We start from the raw sequence: 12,633 nt of genomic DNA, 5'->3' as shown, positions 1-12,633 counted from the left end.
GTCTAGTAGTTTTCTGATTAGATTTCAGATATTATGTTTTTTAAAAATATTTCACTCCCAGCTGATGCTACCTTCCTTTTCCCTGTGCCGGTCAGAGAGAGTGTTGGCCGCTTGTTTTGATTCAGTCAGAGACTGTACTAAATTGTATATCTAGAAGCTAGGTTGTACACCTGATAAAGCTCATTCTACCTCTGTAGTAACCCTAACCTTTCAGCCTGAAGGTCAGCTGAAAGCCTGTGTATTCTCTGAGGCCCTTCCTCCTAAAACAGTTTGATCCCTTCATCTCTGTTCAGAAAAACTGATGAAAAACAATGCTCTGCATTTCAAGAGCTTTCCACTTAGGGCTTTAGCTTCCTTATCCACACAGATCCCATAGTCACCAGATGGACTAAGAGGAAAACTAGCCATTTACATTGAGGCTCCATGTCTGTTAAATGCTCACTCATTTCTGTGTCCCCTAGCAGATGCCCTTTGTGACTATAAAGCCCAAATTCGCAGGCTCTTAGCAGAGTTCAGAACTGGCAGATGAGGCCAGGATAAAAGTAGCTCTCTGGGATCCTTCCCTCCCTGGAGTTGTAGTAGGCAAAATAATGATCTCCAAAGATGTCTATATCCTGGTCCCCAGACCTGTAAAAACATTACCTTTCATGGCAAAAGGGTCTTTGCAGGTGTGAATAAGTTAAGAACCTTGATGCTGGGAGATAGGTTATCCTGGATTATGTAGGTGGATCCGATCTAATTGCTAGTCTTCAGTAGTAGAGAACCCACCCTGGCTGGGGTCAGGGAGAGAGGTGACGATGGAAGAATGGTCAAAGAGTTGCTACATGGCTAGCTTCAGGGATGGAGGAAGAGAGCCACAAACCAAGCAGTGTGAGCAGCCTCTGCGAGCCAGGAAGGCAAGGAAATGGATTCTCCCCTTGAGCCTCCAGAAAGGAGTGCAACCCTGCGGACATTTGTTTTATCCCGGTGAGACCATTCAGGTTTCTGCATAACTGTGAGATAATGTCTGTTTTCTAAGCTACCACGTTTGTGGTGGTTACAGCATCAATAGAAAACGAATACAGGAATCTTAGCCCCTTTAGTTCTCGTTACCACAGGAGGTTTCTGCTGCCTACGGAGAGATAATTTCCATATTTTGCTTATCCATCCCAATTGTACAGGATGGGAGTGCTGGTAAGCTGCCAACTGCTTATTGCTCCCGGATGTTAGCTCACAAGTTTTAGTCCCCAAGCCTTTTAACTTTGCCCTCACAAACATCCGCGTGAGGGAGAAGACAGAGAATATGCTTATTGCTATTTTATATTTGAAGTGGAAGTTCAGGAAGGTGAAACGAATGACCCAAAATCAAATAACAGGTAAAAAGCCAAGCCAGGACTATACCATAGGTCTCTAGACCCCATGTCCAGTCCTCTTCTTGTTATCCTAGTTCCTATGACCCACAATCAGAATCAAGGACTCCTATTTTCGAATTATTTTCATATAGGAAAATGCACTTATTTTAAGTGAACAATTTGTTGAATGTTATGATTTTATACAATCATGTAACTTCTGCCACAATTTTTCTGATCCTTGCCTTCACGTATTTCAGGAAGCTATCACTTTTCTAAGAGTGCTGCATATGCTTAATACGTACATTAATCCTCTTGGCACAAACCTTGCACTTCACTTTGTTAGTTTACAACAGTGCCAAAGGCATTCTGGGTAACATTGTAGACTCTTCCAGGTTTGCCATGGTGACATTGGTGGGGCATTCCCTTCATGTCCGCGGTATCACCGTCCTTGTGGACTCACATGTATGTGGCCAAAGGAATGACTCCGTGCTTTCCAAAAGGCCCAGAGAACATCCAGTACGTTCCTCTCCTCTTTCCCTTTGTACTCATCATTTTGGCAAATTAATAGAAGATGGCAGTTCTGACCAAAGGCCTAATAGCCTTTTGACTCATCCTGTGGTGTTTGATGAATCAAGATATTTTTTGCTTCATGCCGACTATGAATATAATTTATCTGCTGTGTTCTGGCTCCCAAACTTTAGTGGGTTGTTAATTATGTTCATTATATTGTAGCCGGTTGTGATCATGTTACAAAAATATATAAATCACATTAACAGCTGGTTATCACTGTATTATAAAAAATATAAATCATTATTAAGGACCACAGATTCTATTTGCTAGCTGTGATGCTATAAATTTTTTTTAAATCCCTGGTGCCAATTTTATTATGACTGTCAGTAGGGTTCTGCTACTTTATTTGTTATTCCTTATAATTTGAGGAAATGTATTTATTTTAGAAAAAGGAGGAATTCCAGGAAGAATAATTGTATATTTATAGGGTGGCCATTTTTCCTTGATATTAAGTGTTGATTTCCATTTTTCTGCCTTTGTGTTCCTTCTAGAGGGTGAACTCCGCTTGTCTCTGCCTCCTCTCTTTTTCATGTGTCAGCTCAAAGAAATCGAAGTCACTCTAATTGTTGCAGATATATAATTCAGGTTCTTGGGCCCTCATAGCATCTCAAATGCAGTCCTCTAGACTAGGGCGTAGAAGGAAGGAAATGCAGAAAAACACGACTCATCAGAAAGATTCCTTTGCGCCATTCAGTGCCCACCTCTGTAACATTTTTCCCCAAAGTTAGCCAGATTTCAGGAGTGTTTGCCACATACTTGTTAAGTTTTCACTCTGACCACATTTTCATTTAAGAAGAATGTTTCCCCAGATCACTTCCCCAGCCTGCCCACCGTTCTGGAGGCGTCTGCCATGCAAAGCAAGTACCGAGCGTACTACTCTCACACTGAAGGGCTGGGTAATGCAGGTGGAGGAATGATAGCAATTTAATAGAACACATTTCCATTACTCTCCAAGTATGATTTCTTTGGCCTCAGAAGAGAATCTTAATAGTTTTTGATGGATTAACAAACAACTTTATAGATTAACCACATTCAGAAAGTTCATGCCTACCGCTCATCAAATAAGTAATATAGACACATGGTTTAAAAAAAGAAAAAGGCATAGAAGTTGAAAACAGTGACTTGTTTGAATAACCACAGAGTTATGATGAGTGAAAGAAACATTGAGTTATGTGTTGGTGGGTTGGTTACACCTCTGCTCCACTTTGCCAACAACAACAAACTCTCCATAAGTGATCGGTTTGACATATCTTAAGGCCTGGAAGGACCATCAAACTGCTAGAGCAATTTGGGCACAGGATATGGAAAGACATTTCTGCAAAGAAGACATACAGTAGTCAACAGACACATTAAAAAATGCTCAACATCCCTAATCGTCAGGGACATGCAAATTAAAACCACAATGAGATACCACCGCACACCTGTCAGAATGGCTGTTATCAATAAATCAATAAAAAAACAAGTATTGTTGAGAATGCGGAGAAAAGAGAACCCTCCTGCACTGTTGGTGGGATTGCAAATTGGTACAGACACTATGGAAAGAGTATGGGGCTTCCTCAAAAAATTGCAAATAGAACTACTTTATGACCCACAATCCCACTTCTGGGTATTTATCTGCAGATATCCAAAACAATTCAAAAAGATATATGCACCTCTCTGTTCACTGCAGCATTATTTACGATAGCCAAGGTATGGATGCAATATAGGGGTCCATCGATAGACAAATGGATAAAGAAGAGGAGGTACATATATAAATGGGATATTACTCAGCCATAAAAAAGAATGAAATCTTGCCATTTGTGACCACATGGATGGACCTAGAGGATATTATATAAGTGAAATATGTCAAACAGAGAAAGATAGGTACCATATTATTTCACTTAAATGTAGAATCAATAAGACAAATGAACAAACAAAACAGAAACATTCATAGTTACAGAGAACAAGCTGATGGTTACCAGATAGTTGGGAGGATAGAGGGCTGGCCGAAAAAGGTGAAGGGATGAAGAAGTTCAAATTGATAGTCACAGGGATGTAAACTACAATAATCAGGGGGATCACTTTGTAAGTTATATAAATGTCTGACCACTATTCTATACACGTGAAACTAATATAATAGTGAATGTCAACTGTAATTGGAAAATAAATGAATTTTTTAAATAAAATATTAGTATTATTACATTAATATTAAATATTCATGTTAAATAATATTAAAATATTAAATATTGACTGCAATGCTACAATGCAATTCATATGCTAAGCACCCAGAGTTAGCACCCGCTCCCCCCAGGTTTGCGGCACAGTCCCCAATAACACTGCTCTCATGTCAGATGCCAGCTGCAAGTTTGAGGGACCCTAGATCACCCTCATTTCTGACCCACTGGCTTTAAATTCAGTGGTGCTCCTACCTCTCCCCTGAGGTACAATAATTCACTAGAATGACTCATAGAACTCAGGGAAGTTCTATACTTATTGTTACAGTTTTAATCTAAAGGATACAAGTTAAGATCAGTCAGTGAAGAGACACACAGGCTGAGGTCCTAACTCAGAGTTTCTGTGTCCTCTCCCTGTGGAATCAGGATGCTTCACCCTCCCAGCACATCGATGTGCACCAACCAGGATGCTCGTGCAAGCCGCAATGTCCAGAATTTTGATTGGAGCTTCATTATATAGACAAGATTGATTGAACCATTGGCCATGTGATTGAAGTTAGTCTCCATTTCTCCTTTCTAATCCAGGGGGTCAGGAGTTCGGGCTGATGCCATGTGGCTCAAAGCACCTGAATCCTGGATCTGAGTGGAGAACAGAAGGAAAGTTCTCCTTTTATAGCCCCATGGGTGACCATTTCCACTTTGCCTAAGACATTTGTAGTCCCCGGGTCCTAGGCTAAATTCTTCAAAGAATGAATGGAACCACAACCTTGCTTTCTACATCTGTCCAATTCCCTCTCCTCACATTCTCTGAGCCTTCTTCATGTTAAAATGCACTAACCGAGGGGGTCCCCCAGCCTAATTCTGGGGAGCATGGATGGGAGGCTGGTCTCTGTGGCAAGGCCCATGAGAGGCTTCCGCTCATTTCATCTGAATGGAGCATCCCGCAAGGCCGCCTCCCCGCCTGTCTGTGAAGTTATCCAAGGGGAGGTCCCTGAGTCTCAGAGCACAGGATGCCCTTCCGTCTGACACCTCATCCCCTTCCCTGAGAGCTGCGAACAAAAGAATAATTCCTCCTACATTTAGATGCTGATTGTGGGGGAGGGGGGAAGAGATGAAGGTGGAGGGAATATTCTTAGTAATCTGCGTATTTGGCTGATTGGGGACTGTTTACAGCTTGTTTCTTTCCAGCGCATACCCCTTGAAATCATTTTCTTTTTAAATGTTAAAAGCCATATTTAAAAAAAAAAAAAAACGACCTTGATTACTCTTCTTTGTACTTCAATCAGCAGCATGTCAGCCTCTGAATAAACTGTAATTCCTCCACCATGCCTGTCAAGAACATTTAGGCCACATTAAAAAAAAAAAAAAAAATCTTGGTAGGGGTCTCAAGAACAATTAGCAATTAAAATCATCTGTTTTCTACACTTTGCTACATAAACATGCTGCTTGATTGATTTCACAGCCTCAGGCGCGGCTTTGCTCGGAGAGTCATCTTCACCTGTCTTCGGACCCTTGGAGTCACTGGAGGCATCCGAAGCTTTGGGAGGCAGCTCTCGCTGTTGGTGAACGTATTAGTGCATCATGAACTTGAGAGCTGAATTTGAGGCCTTGTCCTGAGGACATGCTTCTGGGAGTCACCAGGACTCCCCTTCAGAGCTCTACTGCCCAGGACTTATGTCTTAATTAGAAATCACCTGACCAGGATAAGTGCTGGCAGAAGACCAGGCGCATCTGGGTTCTCCCTGGCCCCCGCCCGACCAGAGCCCTCCAGGCGCTCTGCCTAAGATACATCCTATCGGGCTTATTCACAGAGGAACAGACTCCTGGCACCATAAAATGCCATGGATAGAAGAGAATGAAAAGTCACTAGGTCCAACCATTGTGAATTTCTCAGATGAAAAAAATCTCAAGAGACTCAACTGGCCAGCGCTGGCCGTGAACATAGCTGAGGTTCCCTGATCCTCACGCCAGTCTCTCCCCTAGTGGCCATTATGCGTGGAAATTGTGTTAGGTGGGTTTTCTTGCAAAAGCAATGTGATACATTTGCACAGCAGTTCAAACAGGAGCCTGATTTCAGGCAGAAGAAAGGACTTTCCCACGGCCATGCTAGGTTCAAGAGCCTCTGAGAGTTCGGAAAATGTGGCAGTGCTCCATGTTGGGGGGCAGTGTCCCACATTGCCGCGCCCCTACCTTCTGTCCTGGAGCCCAAACATGGGACTGGAGCTGAGGCCTCCTGCAAGGAAGGCCAGGACTGGCGTGAGGTGGGGGAGGCTCCTCGCTGAGCCACTCACTCTCAGATCCCCAGAGGCAGCTGATGCTGACATTTTGCATCCTGGGTGCCTCTCTTGCCTCACCCTTGTTTCTGCAGTTACCCCCACAGGACATAGGAGCAGGGGCTGAAAAATGGCAAGGGGCAGGGTGACCTGGACAGGGGACCGGCACCGAGAAGAGTTACGAAGATGCGGCACCACGAAGAAGAAACATCCACAGAGGCATCAAGCCTCCTGTGCCTGGGCCCGGCTGAGTCAGGAACGGAAGGGAGGGTCCCCTTTCAGGACTCCAAGGGTGACCGCCCCACCTCGCCCAAGACGTCTGTCATCCTGGTTCCTGGGCTAAACTATCATCCCACCATGGGGACAATGGCTGCATGGACAGCGCCACTCCCTGGAGCCTCCTTCTCTGATGACCCGTAAGCAGGCAGGGGAGAGGACAGCAGAGGGTCCCCCTTCGCCAGGACGCGTGGGAGAAATGGTTACCACACGGCCCCCTACAAACTGCCTTCAGTGGCTGGCAGAACCTAGAATGAAACCAAGCTCGGCGACACTTCCAGAATGTCTGAGCTAATGTTGTTTTGCTATGGACAACGAGCCCCTGAAAGCCCAGGGACACCCCTGGAGGCCCAGGGACACCTTACAAGCGGTCTGCATAATAAAAACACAGCTCGGATTCATTCAAAATCTACTAGGCTGATAGCTTATGACACAGAATGACCACCTCATAAAAAGGACAGTCAACAAAGAAAGCAATAATAATAAAAAAAAATACTGGCAACCTTTTATGAGCCTTTTAGCATTTTTTCTTTTTTAGTTACCATGATTTTTTTTTTTTTAATGTAAGATTGTTTGGGCAAGAATGGTAATATTTATGAATCCTAGGACTATTTTATGAATTTTATGTATTTTTTAAAAAATTATTTCCAAATTGGGACACAGTTTTCCTGATTCATTTAAATCAGGATGCTTCCTCTGCGTACCTAACTAAATTTTCCATGAATTAAAAATTTTCTCTTTGGTTCTAAGTAAATCTCTGAAAGAATATTAATCTAAAATGAACCTTCTAAAGCACTACTACTTTCATTGTTCATGTCTGCTCACTCCAGGGTAATTTATAGTTAAACGTATTTTCAAGTAATTTTGTCTACTTTCTCAGCTATTTTGCCTTTTAACCTGATGTAGGTTGATTTTCAATCAGCAATTCCTGCTCTGCTCTTATAAATAAGACTCAGCTCATTGTGATTCTGCCCGCGTGCCAGTGAGCTGCATGGTGACGCCCGCGGGATGCGTGCTCGGGGCCCGCCAGGCGCTGCTGGCGTGGGCGACGCCCTCACCCACGCTCCTGCGTCTGCCCGCACTCATCCACGCACACTGAGCATTTGTTCTATAGAGGAGGAACGCCTCAGTTCTTCCGGCCCCTTGGCTGGGGTTTTAGCCGTGCCAGGAAGGGATCCTTCTCGTGACGGTCTCGAAGATTCTGGACAAGGATCAGAAGCCAGAAGCAGACTGAGCTCATCAGAAGACGCTTCAGGAGAATGGGCGCAGGTTTAGCAGGAGCGGTCAGGAGACGGCAGAGCACAGCTTGCGGGGGTGGGGCAGCCGTTCTCCCAGCCTTTTCGGGTATCCTAGCTAACACTGACCTGTTACCTCCAAGGACAGTGGCCAGAGGCTCGGGATGGTCAGCACTGGTGTTCTCAACGTGGGCTGGCACAGACATGGCAGCCGGGAGCCCCACTGTTGCGTCCTTGCAGGCAGGGACCAGCTGAGAGAGACCAGGACAGCAGCCGGCTGTGGTGACCGCAGTTGATAGACTGCTTGGTGGCTGCCTTGAGATCCCCTTTAGAGACTCCCCAAAATCACTGGAAGACATCAGCATAGGTAGGTCCCTTGTAAAGTATGTTTGGGGACCCTTGAACTATTGTCTGAGACAACAAGAAATTGATAATATGTTTTCAATGTTAAAAAGTCTCAATGACCACCTTGTAGAATTTTTATTTTGCATCTCCCCTCACTGACTTGGCTGGGGTTAGCGAGTTTTGTTCTTTCTTTGTCATTTGGAAGATCTTATCAAACCAGACAGTAGGGACACGGTACAGAGAGACATGGTTCGAAGTGAAAGGCAATCTATCGATTAGAGGTTTGAGGAGGACAAACTCCCCAAAGTTCCCTAATCAGAATTTTAAAAGCCCGCAGATCATAATAGGCAGGGTCTGAAAGCCTTTGGCTGACTGTCTCGTCTCAGCCCTCGGAATCCCTGGTCCAGCCTCCAGAGTGGGTGAGCCTAGCGCAGCTCTGCTGAGAATAAAGGAGAAAAAAATCATTTCTCCCAGGTGCAGATGGTTGCTGAGACCACACCTCCCGTCAGGCACTACGCTAAATATTCGACATATATTATCTCATTTAATCCCTATAACTACCTTACGAGCTAGGTATTATAGTTCTATTTTATATTTGAGGAGTTAAAATGGCAAAGTTGGGATTCGAACCCGTATCTTTCTGATTTCAGAATCTGCGGTTTTAAGCACTACTTTATCTAACTGTCGTAATCCCCCTTCCCCACCAGAAGCCAGAGAGAAAGCACCGGAGAAAGAGCGTGTTGACACTGGGCAGCCATGCCGGTCCGCCCTGCACACTGTCCTTGTGCGGCGTGGGGCGCTGTGGGCTGCTAGCATGTCCCTGTGCCATGTGCAGCAATGCACGGCCCCAGCGCGGTGGGGGTCGGTGTGCTGACCCGAGATGGGGTCCTGGCTCTGGGAGCTGGGCAGTGCTGCCTGGCGGTGGGCTCCGCGGCCCTCAGCACAGCTCTGCTCATTGTTCTGAAGGACCCTCTGCCCTCACCAAGTTATGATGCTAAGCAGTGAAGCTGCTACCCCAGAAAAGCTGGTGGAGCTGGCCCTGCAGAGGCAAGAAGCCTGTTTTCATCAGCGCCAGATGTGCTCGGTCCCATTGATCAGCCAGGCTGGACCCCATCTCTATGATCCGGCCTGGACACAGGATTCCTACGCCCTTCGAAAGATAAAACCCTAACACAGGAAGCAGCAAGAGGGAGGTCGGGACGTCAAATCCAGTCACCCCATAAAAACGCACGCAGGAGCCCAGGCAGAGCACAGCTGCTACCTCAGTTGATGCAGAGCCATCAGCAGTGCAAGGCACAGGGACGCCGGGCTCACGGTGGGGCTGGGGCAGAGCCCGTCTGTCCTGGGGCGCGCGCGCATGCGGAAGGGCTGCTTCCACCTACTCCCTGGCTGCGGGTGACACTCCTGGTGCGCGCGCGTCCCAGGAAACACAGTGTGTCTGCTTTACGTAAAACCTCCAGAAAGTCCTTTATTGCTGTCAAATGCTCACCACGAAGTGTGGCTTTTGAGAGCAGGATGTGATCCTCCCCCACCCCCAAATAATATAGGAAAATAAAGAAATAAATCAAGCATATGGACTTCCTTCTTTATCCTCCAGCCGTATCAGTCTCATTCGGTTCCATAAATACGCCATGTGTTTCTTCTCACTTTTTAAATAAAACAGGACCTTTGCGTGGAACCCCCTTACTTCCCCCTTACCCGCCTAGGTCCTATGTCTCTCTTAGGTCTCAGCTTACTGTCACTGCCTTGCAAAAACCTGTGAGCTCCTGGACCACCAGGTCAGACCCTCCCATGGCGCACCCTGGGCTCCCTGGGATCACTTATTCTATTTACGGTTCATAAATTATGCAGTTGTTTATTTAACATTCTTCCCCTCTTGATGCTGGGCTGCAATTGTCCCAATACGGTTGGTTTCCCATCTTCTCCTCAGCTGCCGCCTCCGTCCCATCCCCCACCCTCCACCCCCATGAAGGAATCCAAGGCTGGTTTAAAGAGCAAGTCTCCTGTGTGGCTGAAAAAGCTAGAGTCTGATATCGCCGTGCCTCAGGGCTCTAAAGCCTCACAGTGGCGGTGATGGGCTCAAAGGGAGCTGCCCAAGTCTGTCATGGCCACTGCTGTTTTTTTTCCAGGACCTACATAAATACTCCTTGTATGACTGAATGAATTTTGGGCGTCTCGTCCTGGGCTGCACAAAGTACTCTCGATGGTTTAGGATGCCCTTATGTCCCCTGTGCCTGGATTGTCCTGATATTCATCAAGTGTCCTTTCCCTCCCTGAAATGTCCTAGTTTGTATGACGACGTGTTTGGACACCCTAGTGGAAGTGTCGGTCAATCCAAATGTGGCTTCCTATTAAATAAAAACCTCTTAATGAAGAAATGAAAATCATTTCAAGGGATTCATAGTTTTGAACCAACTTTTATGCAGTTTAACCACAGGTCTTTTAGACATGTGCTCTGAGCTAGAAATGAAGACAGAAGTCGCTTTTCTCTTGTCTGCTGAAAGTGGTCTTCTGCCAGCCCACCTCTGCCCCGTGCATTTCGTAAAAGTCAAGACTGACCCCAAACTCTTGTGTCTGAAGATGAGAGGAAGAGTTGGTCATAATTCTAACTGCTTTTTCCCCAAGAGCTAGCCACTGAAATCCTAGGCAGAAACACTGACCACCACAGGGAGGGAAAACACCTTATTCGGGGTTCTAAACCCTTTTCTGACACTGATTCTAGATTCAACAGGAATTTACATGTGAATCATTTCCCCCCTTATTGTGAAAGTAATATTCGACTTGGAAAATTCAGAAAATATAGATATGCAAAAAGGAGAAAATCTAAATTTCCATAATCCCAATGCCAGGAGATAGCCACTATCAATAATCCAGGATCATTTTTCCCCCTGTGAAAATATAGACTCTTTATCTTATAAAAATGAAAGCTCACTGGGGTGGGTTGAAAAACTTTTAACACAGAAAGTGCAGAATAACTGAGTAATCAAACAAATATACCAGTACCATTCCGCAGATAAACATGACCACCTGGTAACAGCATGCGGGTTTGTGTGTGTGTGTGTGTGTGTGTGTGTGTGTGTGTGTGTGTGTGTATGTGTCTGTCTGTCTGTCTGTGGGTGTACAGAAGAGATATTCCAGATAAAGCTGGAATCCTCCAGCTTCTCTCTGCAGTTCCATGCCCTTCCCTCCGTCCCCGGAGTCATCAGTAGCACGGATTGATACGTCTCCTTCCAGACCGCACGTACGTACATGCAGTAGCTCCCCTCTTATCTGCCACTTCTCTTTCCATGGTTCCAGTTATTCTCTCTCAACTGTGGTCCAAAAATACTAAATAGAAAATTCCATAAGTAAACAATTCGTAAGTTTTAGGTCGCACGCCATTCTGAGTCGTGTGGTGACGTCTCTTGCTTTCCTGCTCTGTCCCGCCTGGCACGTGAACCACCCTTCTGTCCTACGCCTCCATTTGTGGATGCTCCCTGCCCGTTGGTCACTGAGCGGCCCCTGGTTAGGCGGGAGAGAGAGAGATAACATAACTTTTATTGTTATAACTGTTCTATTTTATTATTGGTTATTGTTCTTTAATCTCTTACCATGCCTAATTCATAAGTTAAATTTTATCAGGCATGTATGTAGAGGAAAAACCATAGTTTATATAGGATTTGTGGTTTCTGACATCCACGGGGGAACTACTGTATGCATGTATACATGTACGTATGCATGCATGTGTGTATGTGTGCATGTATGTATATGTATGTTTATGTAAGTATGCGTACATAAGAAGCAATTAATTACCATGCATATTGATCTGAAGCGTATTACTTCCACTAGGCAGTTTTTACATCTCTCCATGTCCCTATGTGTAGCATTAATGGGTTTGTTTAATCATCTGCGTCGTATTTTACTATATAAATACATCACATTTTATTTATTCCTTTACTGTTAAAATTTAGATTATAGCTAATATTTTACTATTACGACCGTTGCCGCGAGGAAATCCCTTGTCCAAGTTTCCTTGTTCATGTCCCAACGGTTTCCGAATTGTTTATTTAGAACCGGAATTGCTGGGTTGAGGGTGTAAATAGTTCAGGATGCCCAGCTGACTTCCAAAGTAGTTTTGCCAATACGCACTCCCTCCGGCAGTAAGTGAAAGCTCCCCCTTCCGTGTACTTGGTACTGTCAGACCATTTTACCTTATTGCCAATCTAATAACCTAGAAATTGTATTTCACTCTTCTTTTTCATTGCCCTTTCCATGATTGCATGTGAATTGAAGCCGTTTTGTAACTGCTTTCTGCAGTTCAATGCATCTTGAACACCTTCCCACGTAAATAAATATCCCCCCATATAATTTTAAGGCATACGATTTTGTATGGCTATGTCATCGTTTAGGTGACTAATGACCTGCCATTGGACACTTACACTTATGTTTCCAAGAGTCTGTCATTATAAAG

The sequence above is a fragment of the Rousettus aegyptiacus genome, unplaced genomic scaffold (genome assembly GCF_014176215.1).
Source record: "Rousettus aegyptiacus isolate mRouAeg1 unplaced genomic scaffold, mRouAeg1.p scaffold_m13_p_10, whole genome shotgun sequence".
Lineage (NCBI taxonomy): Eukaryota > Metazoa > Chordata > Mammalia > Chiroptera > Pteropodidae > Rousettus > Rousettus aegyptiacus.
The sequence above is the reverse complement of the archived record's forward strand: the minus strand, read 5'-3'. Positions refer to the sequence as shown.